Consider the following 13,155-nt stretch of genomic DNA (forward strand, 5'->3'; position numbering starts at 1 on the left):
GTTTGCAAAGAATATGATACCATATTGGTAACATTCAAGATAAAATGGCAGAAGTTATTCTAAAGCCAGGGAATGTAAATGAATGAGCTGAATGTGCTCCCTTCCTTCATATATTTAGACACTGGATAAATTAAAGCAGTTAGATATGATCTACCTTTAAACCAATATTGACACTGTTCGTGTTAACCTTGTTCATGTTCATCATTTCCTTTAGCTTTAAAGTAATATTTTAAGCTTATGTCATTTTTTATTAAAACCACAATGTAGGTAATCTGGCAATTCACAATTCAATATGCAACAAATAATAGCAGCACCTGTCAGATTGACAACAGTAGTTCAGCTCTGTAAAGGAAGCATCGACCGATCTGAATAAATGTTTATTGTACATGAAATATGAAATGCCTCATTCATCATCACACTATTAATGAGTTGTTTTTGAGATCATTATTCTTTGGCATATACAGTGTGGGCTCCAGAATTATTGGCAACCTTGATAAATATGCACAAAAAGTGTTGTAAACAAAAAAAGAATACAGGTATTGGCATTTTATTTTCCAACATGCGTAAAGTAGTGCGCTTTATTAATGATTCAATTGAATCAACCAAATACTTCATCTTTCAAATAAGAAATGTACTTCACCCAAAAATGGTCTAATACTTTGTGCAAACACCCCTGGCAAAGATGACAGCCATGAGTCTTTTCCTATATTTTGATAATTGTGCAGAACTTTTCCGAATTGATATCCTTGAACCCTCCTCTTCAGTCCAGACCACAGGTTTTTGATGGAATTTAAATCTGCGGAATGAAACAGCCGTTGCAAAATATTGATTTGATTTTCAAATTATCAAAGATTTTCGAAACTCTCAAAGGTAATAATCAAAACTTGTTTTCCGACAGTAGACATGATTAGGACTATAGCAATGGTCTGCTTGCATTTTAATTTATTTTTGCAGGTGACCAAAGTGACCGGGTGATGTTCCCTGTATTTCAAGCAGTTCCAAGGATACACCCACTTACCAGTAATACAGAAAAGTGAAATTCTCTAAGTGGGTGCATCAGTTTGCAAGGCTAATTATCTTCACATTTGCATGTATCTCACAGTGCACTGGACAGACAAGATCAGCAGGGCAAAAGCCTGGACAAGACTGCACTGCTATAATCCCTCTCTTTCAGGCCATCCCTCATTACTGCATCAGGATGAACCAAATCTAACCTGCTGAGGTCTACAGACTATAACAAAAAGACATTTTACTGTAAATTAAAGGATACAGCAAATTGATAAAATGTGCATAGAATATGGGATGAAAAAAAGAAGGGAAAAGGGAGAAAGAAATCAGAGAAAGTCAGTAATGCTGACTAATACCACTTTTCAACAAACCTGCTCGAGCTGAAAAATGCACTTTGGAGACTTCCATTCAAATATCCATAATTAGGATGGTTTACATTTTGAAGCAAGGAGATTGATAGTATATCCATCTTCATCGCCCAGATGAAGTTAAAAATGAATTCCTACTTTGCAAATGACTAGTGAGTCCATGGAGTTGCACCTTCAGTGTCTGCTGCCACTCTAAACCCTCTCTAATGCTGTGGCAACAATAGGAATTATCTGTCACTACTTCACTGCAAGTCTTTTCACTGTAAAAAAATGATGGTCTTCACAAGCGTTTTAGTCTTGAAATGAGACTTGAGAGTCTTATTTTTTTCTCTCAGGCAGAAAATATTAGCTTATTTTAAATTGCTGTTTGCTTGACAAGTGAAATTTTCTTAACCCATTGGCAAATCCTGAAATCAGTCAAACTGTCTTACCTCATTGGCAATATTTTTGTCTTATTTGGCAAAAAAGTAAAAGAGATAAGACTTTAAGTCTCAATATAAGACTACAATACTTGAGATTTACTTATTTTTGCAGTTGTATCGTGTATTTTTGCACTGATATTAAACATTACCTCAGAAATGGATGCAATCTGTGGCTGAGAAATGGTCTTACTTTAATATCTAATAATTTCGCATTAGGAGTACATACAGTATAAAGGACACCAGACTCCTTCCTTTAGCAGGTAACTGTGAGTCTCTGAAAAACACACAGCCGTCTAGAGCCTTCCCCAGTTCACAGAGCATACTTCACACAGGTTATTCAGTTTGTCATAGCAACACTGCCAGCATTGGCATGACTACTGTACAGCAATTGTGAGCAGAAGAGGTCCAACATGCTAGCCCTCATGATTACACGTCCACTGTGCTGTTACTGGCAGGAGGTCCTTTCTTAGACTCCCATGATTATGGAGTGAGGCACTCCCAAGAGGGTGGTTTCTTCAGGATTATCGGGTCCTTCAGCATTGCCACTGCACTGGTTTTACAAAGCATGTTTTGACAGTTTTGCATCTGTACTACTTTTCCACCAAAACCCCACATCAGAAAACAGGCTGAAATAGTCGTTATTACTGCCATGCACAGCAGTTAACCCTGAGAATCATGTTAACGTGCAAAATGAATATTTAAGGACAACTAACACAAAGCTGTTTTGAGGGAATCATTCCTGAAAGGAATCCTATAGTTTCTGACGTGTCCATGCCCCTGTGGTTCAACTGATGTCCAAATGGATTTGATGATGTCAGAATGAGGAATAGCAGACGTGCTAGTTTTTAGCCCCTGGTTCACCTCTCGGAGCAGCGGATAGCTAACATTTTTTGGTTCTTTGAATGTTTTCTGGAGGTTAGTTTCAGTTCCCAGAACGTTCAATTTTTCTGGGAGTTCTTAGAACGCTTGCATGGAACCTTTTCTTCTCACAACGTTGCATCTGAATCTTATTGAATCTTATTGTAGGTAATTTTTTAGGCGACTGCGGAACATTCAGAGCAACATTCTAATAATGTTGTGAAGCAAAACATTCTTAAATCACATTTCTGGATGAGCATGAAACTCCTGGTTGAATCATTACCTCAGAAAATTACAATAGTGATAAAAAATGAGGTTGATTGAAAAAAAGACAAGGGTACAGGACTGTGTACATAGCAATGGAAGGTACATTAATGACCATTCCTGATGGGCATTGCATTCGGAATCATCCAAAGAGCTCAATTTCCTGTAGCTGCGCCATTTTGTCAAAGTAAAGTCAGATCAGTCTAATAGTGAAGTTGTTCATACTTCCACTTGATAGGCTCTGGTCCATGCTATCACCATAGAAACAGGTACTGGGGCTCATGGGAATTGTAGTATTTCAGATACCAAACTAACAAAAATCATGGTTTCTTCTAAAAGAAGTAAACATTCACAGCCAAGGGATATAGCAGCAATCCTATGATTCTAATGTTTCATAATCCAGGAGACTCCCGGGATTCTCAGTTTCATAATATAGTGGGCATTGTTTACATAAAAATCTAGAGAATCTGTATTAAAAAAAACTCTTCTGGAACCCTTAACCCTGCCCACATCTCCACTCTATTGTACGAACAGTATGATGAGCTGCCAGTTAAATAAAATGTCTATATTTTCAGGAAACTAATACAGTTAAATACTAATGAAAAACTGGATACATCTACAGGTCAAATGCCTGTCAAGTTGTTACACAGTCTATAACACTGTTTTTCTTTGTCAATCAAGTGGGACCTGCCATCAAACATCAATTTGGCAATGATATGTTCGCAACCTGCTTAGCCTGCTGTGAGCAAGGAAACTAACAACTATTGGCTAATATACACTGAAAGATATTCTATTTTATATTATTTAAAAGCCTGCCATGCATTCTCCTTTCTTTGTTCACTTTACCATCATTCTCATGTGATTGTCAATCAGGGACACTTGGTTGTTCAAATTCTAAAAAATAAATGCTACAATATACAGCAAGGAATAAACATCAATCTTCCAATCTGGAAAAAAGTGAATCTAGCCCACCCAAGTTACAAAGAACGTACTATGACAGTCACCAACTGTTTCTGTCAAGCTGTTTGCAAAAACCTGCATGTTATTGTCACAGAACAATAACTTTTTCATCTTCCACTTTCCAGAAAACTTTCAGTGAGCACAGGACTTTACACTGTATTCTACACCAGCTGTCCCAAATTTTCTCGCAAACACTACAGTGCCTAGCACATCTGAGATGTCTAACAGGGATAGAAGTTTGTGTATCATAATTTCAGTAAACTGACAGTAGACCAGAATTCCATGCTTCCATGTCCTTCACCTGCTCATGTAATCTGTGCTGTTTCAAGTCCCAGGGATATTTAACAATCTGATGCCATAGCAGAAAATCCATAAATCCATGTCGAACTCATCTGTCCATGTGCAAAACAGCAATCCCAGGAAAGGGAAATTCTGCACAGGGCAATGATAAAGTTAATGGAATTGTGGGTCTTGTGGGACAAATTAAGGCATTTGCAAGAGATGGGGGGAGAAAAGTTGGCAAAGCACAAACAGTGAACAGTAATTATAAAGAACCATGTTGTATGAACCAGCCCCTTGGAAGGTTTTCGCATTGAGTTTTTGCCGGAGCCCATTAGTCCCTGCGTCGCTTCTCATCGCACCAGCATTCACAAGACACGCTCACACGGACACGAGTGGGCGGAACACACTTCATCTGCAGACTTGTGGAGACCTGATAAGACCAGTTGTAATTCTGGTTATAGATTTTGAGTTCTGGTTTCTAGTTTTAAATCATGATTTCAAGTTCACAGATTCCAGTAGTAGACCGTGCACACATGAGACAGCCCCTTATGGAGAATGAACACTGCTGATCGCTACATTGCTACATTTACACTGGAACAGTGGAGACAGCGCCTCCTACATGGAACAGTCTCACTTTTTAATGTTTTTAAAGAGTTCATTTCAGTAATCAATCTAATTACGAATATGTGAGAGTCAAAGGGGACTGGTGGATATTGAGAATACTGTTGAAAAATTGGTATTTCAATTGACCGGAATTGTGTATTTACACAATTCCGGTTAATGTTTTGTTCTTTTTTATTATTTGAATAATGATTGAGTAAATAGAGCAAGCTAATTTGCAACAATTAAGTCTTGCAAAAGTCTTGTTTTAACTTAGTAGTTAGCTGCTAGACACTAATGTGTTCTTGCTGCAATCTAGATTCTAATGTGACTACCTGATTTACCTCTGGTATAAAAGCACCTGCTGAACTTTACAGTGTGCACCGATTTTAGAATTACACGGATATAAAGTCATTCGCTTCCACAGAAATGTTTGTTTTGGTCTGACACCCTGGTCTCTTATCCAGTTTGCAGATAAGATTTCCCTCCCCTGAAATCACCAAAATAATTTTTGAATTAATTGGACAAATTTGAGACTGGGGTGGGAGTATGATCTCCTTGGGTGTCCAGCCCACCAGCTACCACTGGTCTAGAGTCGTACTGTATATTACCACTAATCTCAAAAATTACATGAGTCATAAATTGTTACTAATGTTCACATTGATATTGGAGTCATAAATGAATAATCCCTGCATAAAAGGTGGTGTATTATTCAGATGGTCCATTAGTCTGACGTACTGCCTGATTTCCAAGACTAAGTCAGAGCCATCCTCCTGCAGTTCCAGGCCCACACTGTTTCATGGACTGCTCCAACAGATACGTGTGAACAAGCCAGCAAGCACGTACAGTAAGGCTGATATTCACAACCTTTGGCTACGGGATCAAATGTATCTTCCAAAAGAACTCAAATCTGAAAGGCCTGGCTGTTTAACAAAGATACATTCTGCTGGAAAGCCTTGTCATTAACATCGGCAACAAGCACCTGAGAAGCTTCTACTGCCTTCATCACAAGGGTCAACTGCTTCGAATGAAGGCTTCTCCCAGTCCTTAAGGCTTTATTTCTTAGAGGTCAAGACTGGCAATCGCACCTGCCAATAACATGTCCCAACCCCCCCACAATTTATCCAGTGACAGCATGGCTTTGTGGCTTAGGCAACAATCATTTTATCCGAGGATTGCTTTGGCTCGGTCAAGATTGAATGTAAGACCTGTGTGCTGAAATCCAAACTTGAGGAAAGAGCCATGAAGCCATTAATGTTGCCAACCAACCATATGTGCATCATGACCACACACAAACACTTCCACAAAAAAGGAAAAAATTGTTCTTGAAATGAAACATTTGATTAGATTCATTTTCTCGCATCCCTATCATTAGTCCACACACATCTGTTGCCGACTATGACATCAAAAGAGCTTTGAAGCCTCATGTGATATGGCAGCAGTTAGTTCATATGTACTGTAGAATCGTGAGCTGGTCGCCGAAGCCCAAACTTGCTGGTATTCTGCTAGCACTTAACATGAAACAGCCGCCACAATGCTGAGCTGTCCCCAAAACAGGGAGTGACATCAGTCCCCGCTCAGCTTATCTTCAGTGCAACCTCAGCTTGCTGTCTAAGGGCTGACAGCGATAATACCAGTCTTAATGCTAACACTAATGTGCAAGAAGCTATATGCCGGCATGCCCACGGGGGAATTAAGAAGAGGGTTTGTCAGGGAGAGGAGGACGACAGATGTCTCGAGGAGGAAGAACGAGTGAATGTGACAGGAACACGGAGGAAATGAAGTGGAAGCAGCTTGCAGCAGAAGGAGACGGGCGGAGAGGCAGAGCACGGCGGAGCTGTACGTTTGAGGCCCGGTTGGCCGTCGTTTCGCGCTGGCGCTGCTGGAGCTCGGCACTGTCTGGGCAGCGCTAACCCCCGCTTCTCCTTCCCTCTAGCGCAGCCCGCATGGAGCAGCAACGCCGTACCTGCCCTGCGAGGAGGCCTGGCTGGGCTACGCTAACCTCCGTGCCCCGGCGCCATTGGAACAGCAGCCAACCTGCCCGACCGTCTGGGAGCAATGAGCAGCTGTCGCTCACTCGGTTCAATTTCTCCCTCCGCCCATCTTTTCTTTCCTGGAGATTGACAATGGCAGTCTTGTGGATGGAGTGTATGTTGTGTTGCTGTATGGAAGGTGCCGGAATGTGGTTCAGTTTCTTGGCATTCAGTATGCAGGATCTAAACAACATGCTGCAGAGCTCCTATTAAATATTAAATAACAGGAAGGGGGAATAGTAGGGGCATGAGCTTTTGTTTTTTATGCTTGTCGATTTTTTTGTCACAGGTATTTGTTAGAAGCTTTTAATTTCTGAGACAGTCCTGCTGCCATCAGGAGGATTTGATCTTGGCGGCCATTTCCAGCGCATTCCGGCACAGTAATTTCAGCTTGAGCCAATCAATGGTCCCCAGTGACAGGATCCTAGCAACAGCAAGCTCTGCTTACTACTGAAGTGGATGTAATCCCGCTTGCCAATCATGAGGAATAAGCATCAATGGAAATCTAAAAAAACAGGGGGTGCCATGCGGGTTTATAGCTAAAATAAGCCTGGTGGATACATTCTCCCTAAGAAATTACTGTTCTGTTAAAAGTGGTATTTGACAATGTTGACACAAGCAATCAGCATTGCATACGTGTGTGCATGTGTTTATGCGCAAGTGTGCATGAGAGTGTGTGTCCATGGATATGTGAGCACCTCTATCCTGTTTCTCAACTGTCACTATAGCAGCCCTGGTGAAGATCCTATCGGACATTTTTTTAAATGCACATAGCAGTCCCTTTTTCAAGAATTTCATTGAATTACTGCTCTTATTGGGGAGCCATCAGAGTAAGACATGGATCAGTTTTACTCACGTGCATAATAGGGGTGCAAACGGTTGAACGGTTAACCAAAACGGATTTGACGTTTACCAAAAATTGCTAACCGATAACCGGTTCTTTTTTTCTGAAGCTGAAATGCTAAACTCAGTTTAATTAAATAAATGCACTTTCACCACCAGTGACAAAATGCACAAATTGGTCGGAAAATTGAAAGAAAGATTCTGGCTTTGTAATAACTTCCTAGTCTTTGGATATTTCAGGGAGTTCAAAATGCAAACACCACAGGAAATTGAATGCTTCATTATTACAGTTATCAAAAAGATTCTGTGTGTTTTAAATCTGCAGCTGTTGGTTCACTTATGGCATATTGTATGGAGTTTCTTAAGGTTCACAGAGAACTCGTGTTTACTCATGTTCATTTGTTGATGCAAATTCAAACTACCGGCAAACTGAATGTAGCTTTCCACTTTGCCTTATATATATATAAAAACAAATAAAGCAATACATCATCAGACAAATGTTGCAGGCAACATTACTAAGTAGGCAAGTTGAAAAATAAAGGCTATACTTACGTCATTTAATAATTTTATTAAATCCAGCAATGTATATTTTTTATTCAGTCTAACTTACTTAGCCTAATAGTGCAATCAATATCCCACGTTTTTCTCAAGTCTTGTGTTCTATATATCTAATGTTGGCCAGCGCTAGCTTACTTACATTTTTCCCGGACCGTGAAGACCCCTAGTGGTCATAAGCAGTAACGGCTACATGGTTAACCGTTCACAAAAACGGATGATTTGTCACATCCCTAGTGCATAATGAACTGCTTAAAAGTTACAGCCTTATCCACTACTAAAGCAATACAGGTAAAGGTTAACTCGAAGAACTGTGGGGGTCCACGACCCTGTTCTCATTCTCTGACCACGGAGCCACACCGCTACAACACTAGCTTTAAAAGCAAACAAAGATGCCTGTGAGTCAAAAGACCAGGTCCTCTGGCCCTTAATGTTTGTATTTCTGTTCAATGTAGAAAAAACATACTGCCAAATGGAGCAACTTGGTATCCTAGCAACGTGTTTGTAACGCCACGGTACAGCTGGGTCAGTGTTGCATTGTGTCTGTGTCTGAGGATAGAAGACCTACAAAGAGATGTAGACAGAAGTGATCCCTCAGGCACACAACTGCTGAAAATTTAAAAATTATATCACTTATTCACAAGATGAGAAAACCTATGCGCACACAAACACACACACACACACACAAACACACAGACACAGACACACACATTTCAGGCTCGCAAGCTGCTGAAATGTATCTTGGAATCATGCTCCTATGCACAGATATACTACCACACTCTGGACATGTGGCCTGTAGGAAACTATGCACAAGGCAGCCTGAACCTACTAATTACCATGTATCTGCTCCTCAGTTACGCAATTCCTAACATTTACACCACACAGGAACAACATCTACATCACAGACAGTACATCTGTGCTACACCAGATTTGCTAAACCTACACCAAACACCCATACTACAACACCACAGTCCCTGTGCGAACACCATCCAGTCGCACTGTGTAGGGCATGGTCTTTCTGAGCAGCTGCTGTGCTCTGTAAGTCTGAGCTCTGGTAGTTCCATGCTGCCACCTGCATCACACAGACTGAGGCCCCGGGTGCAGCGGCCTGCTCCGGGTCATTCTTTGGGATTCTCCGAAGCCACGTGGTTCAGGACTGGAACAGAGACACACAGAGCCTCACAGTGTGGTGGCCGGAATCATCCAGAATGGTCTGAGCTGCCCTGCTTCCACCTCCATCGCCCTTTTAAATTAGATTAATGCCGCAGGAGACCTTTCAAAATGACACTTTTTCTTGTGACTAAATGTATTGCTGCAACAGATCCGGCAACAAGAGCACTTCCTTTCGGAACTGAAAGAGACGCACCAAGATTCACGATTTCCTTCGCTGCAAAGAAGTCTGTCTTTACAAGTGCTCAAGTAGAAAATATTTGCTTATTTTAAGTTACTTTTTGCTTGACAAAAATTGTCTTACCCTATTGGCAAATTGGGTAAAACTGTCTCACCACATTGGTCCAGTTGCTGAGGTGTAAAAACCAAAAAGAAGTCAATCTTAACTTCAGATTTAAAATCAATTTATAAGATTAAAAAACTTAAGTTAACATTGACTTGTTTTTGGTTTGTGCAGTGTTCAGGGCAATCTTTTCTTTGATGTGTTTTCTCCAAGGTGACCGGCACTGGTTAACTGTGCCACGTGTGATATTCATTGCTGTTTGTTCTGTTTGTTTTTATTGGTCCTGAGACACATTTACCAACAGCTGCACCTCCATTGTCATGCAGAGTTCATAAAATAAACATTTTTCTTCTGGTGATAAATTTAAAAAAACTACAAGAAGATCACATGTTACAAGGTCTGCTTTCCGCTTCAGTGCAGTGCAAAACTGAACTGTGAAACGAGAGACAATGGAAATGCAAATTTGGTAAATCTTTCAGGAAATATACACCCATAGCATTTCATTCCGATGCCTTTCAGAGCACCAATCTTGGGCATCAGCACCCAACTCACAACACAAAACATACACATTACTGCACCGCTTTGCCTCCCGCACATACTGTACAATTAGGCAAACATTCAGAATATAGTCCTTTTCATCAATGTGTAATGCCTTTCAAAAGGGATATGTTTTTCTGTACTCTGAAGCTGTCCTAAAGAAAGACACAGTTGTGCTGAGAAACATTAACCCAAACCCCCTTTTATGAGCATGACGTAAGAGCCACCCATAAACTAAAGTCTTCTTCTCAAACATTGTTCTCACCGCTGTGAATGCTGCATATGTTGAACATTCCCTTTGTTTCTGGGAAGTCACCTGCTCCTTAAATTTCACCATTTCACTACTGGAATGGGTCTGGACTTCAATTCTGTTATTTCAACGGCCAAATCAGGAAAGCTAATGATGATATGTCATTGCAATGGCTCCCTGTCAAATCCAGGGTTGAATTTAAAGTTTTGCTAACTACCTACAAAGCACTGCATGTCCTTGGATCTTCATATTTGAAGGATTTGATGGAACCTTATGTTCCCTGCGGTAATCTGCGTTAAGCTACTGCTGAACTTGTAGTGTTTCCTCATTGCCGATTGTTTGGGGAAGAGCTTTTAGCTGCTCTTACCGTTCCTCTGAAATTCAATCCCAAGGCTGCACCTACAACTCGCTTTTTAAATTGTGTCTCTAGACTTGTTCCCATGTGCCTTTTCCTCTTAGTTTGGACTTCTCAGCCTGTTTTATTTGTCTTTTTTTTTTTTTAAGTGCCCAGGGATGCGCTATATAAGAGCTTACTGTATTGTATTGTATATGTCAAAGCACAACTCAGGCTGCATGCTACTGTAAAACAGTTTCAGTGCAGTGATTCTGACCATGCCCGTGCCAACTATGGCCATAGCATCGTCCAGGTAAGGATATTTCAGCTGGCAGAACCTTCCTCTGGTGGATCGACTCCACTACTTTGCCGTGAACAAGGTGTAGTCCCTCAGCATAATGCTGCTGTGCTCAGTTAGAATTAATTTAATCCCTTATTTATCCACGTCAGTATCACTGAAATAGGGAACCCTCGCTAACTGGAGGCAGCAAACAGCAGAAAATGCAACAAGGAAAATACCGCACGTACGACAAGCCAGCTGAAAAAGGAGGATAAAAAAGGTGCTCTACAACCAGGACAGATACGATTATATGAGACTCCTTACCCAGACAACTTCACAGAGACAAACCCAAGATAAGAGAGGGTCGAGTACACTGAACTCAGAGAAATTCTCTCCGTTTAATGGACAGGGTAGACTGACGTTTCAACGTCAAACAACGTCTCTCTAAGAGTCAAAAACAGCAAGAGAAAATGCAGTACAGCACAGTCCAAACTTATATGACGATGGACCTGGGAAGTCCGTTCCCGACAGATACTAATCTGAATAAGTGGAAACGTACAGTACCTTCCCAGCTATCAAATGCCAAAATCTAGATCTAGAGGAGTGTAAATCTAAGTTGATTTTTACAAAAATAGACTAGGTTAACCCCAATATAGCTTATGTTTTACCCAGACGTAGCTTCGCTTTTCAACCAAATGTTACTTCACCACAAACATCTTCACTGGGTTAACTCATAGTAATAACATATCTCAGCTTCTATGTCTTCTAGAAAACCCATAAAACAAAAGGGATGAAGTACTGAAGATTAACTTGTTTCTGGAGAAAGTACCGAAATAACTAAGCATCTATTATAACTAAAATCCTTTTTCCTCAAAATCAGTAGGGCGAGGCACAGTAAAGCTTAGCTTTGTGCAAAGACTTATAACAAACATGACTATCACAATATCGCACACGGCAAAGGACGAGGACAGCAACAACAGTACCAACAACAATACTAACATATACAAACAAAAGGAACAAATAATAGCCTTCAAAATGAAAATATGCCAGTGGTCAATGGCAGAAGCTCCTCGTGGCTGGATGCATGCCTAGATTGTTTGTTGTGTGTGTGTGTGTGTGTGCGAATGTATGGTGTGCATGTGTCAGTGCTGAACTGAACTGATTGCATGTTGCATCAAATAGGCGGTGATGATACATTCTTTGGAGAAGGGATTCCAGATTCGTAGGTTCAAAAATAAGAAAAAAACAGAACTACACATTCTTAGGTAAACAGTGAATCTATTTTTAAGGAACATCCATATTCATGTAGTGAAGTGGTTATGAAACAGTGATTACAAGAGAAAGGTTAAGTAGGGCACTGCTGTTGTCCCTTAAGCCAAGTATTTAGCTTGAATTCCTTCAGTTAATATCGATGCCGAGATAACCGTGGTGTTTATTTCCCAGCTCTACACACTAAGGTCTCATCTGCCCTTCTCATTAGGGCTGGCTGTTTCTCTCCCGCATTTTCAAGGGATTCGCTGACTGCGCTAGCCCTGACAGAACATGTGTGTGGAGAGGCTAAATATTTATCAGGATGATATTCATTGAATGTACTCATTGAGCAATGCTAGAGAGGAGTGCCAGTGAGCATGTGGGTGACAATGAGACAGTGTGAGAGAGTGCAGAGATCGCCTCGCCCAATGTGACTCTCAGTCTACAATGAACAATCAGAGGGTGAGAATCACGGAAAGAGGCCACTATTGACTGAGCTCACAGCATGGAAGAGGCACACCACCCAGGCCCATCCCACCAATGACTGAGCTCACAGCCTCGGCCCGTCCGACCAATGACTGAGCTCACAGCCTCGGCCCATCCGACCAATGACTGAGCTCACAGCCTAGGCCTGTCCAACCAATGACTGAGTTCACAGCCGAGGCCTGTCCAACCAATGACTGAGCTCAAAGCCTAGGCCCGTCCAACCAATGACTGAGCTCACAGCCGAGGCCCGTCCAACCAATGACTCAGCTCACAGCCTAGGCCTGTCCAACCAATGACTGAGTTCACAGCCGAGGCCTGTCCAACCAATGACTGAGCTCAAAGCCTAGGCCCGTCCAACCAATGACTGAGCT

At 41.2% G+C, this 13,155-nt stretch overlaps 1 protein-coding gene across 1 annotated transcript in view; it reads right to left on the reverse strand.

Annotated features, from left to right (window-relative positions):
* Nucleotides 1-13,155, reverse strand: part of igf2bp2a (insulin-like growth factor 2 mRNA binding protein 2a) — a 68,021-nt gene that overhangs the window by 37,873 nt on the left and 16,993 nt on the right. The window lies entirely within an intron of this gene.

The sequence above is a fragment of the Conger conger genome, chromosome 3 (genome assembly GCF_963514075.1).
Source record: "Conger conger chromosome 3, fConCon1.1, whole genome shotgun sequence".
Taxonomy (NCBI): Eukaryota; Metazoa; Chordata; class Actinopteri; order Anguilliformes; family Congridae; genus Conger; species Conger conger.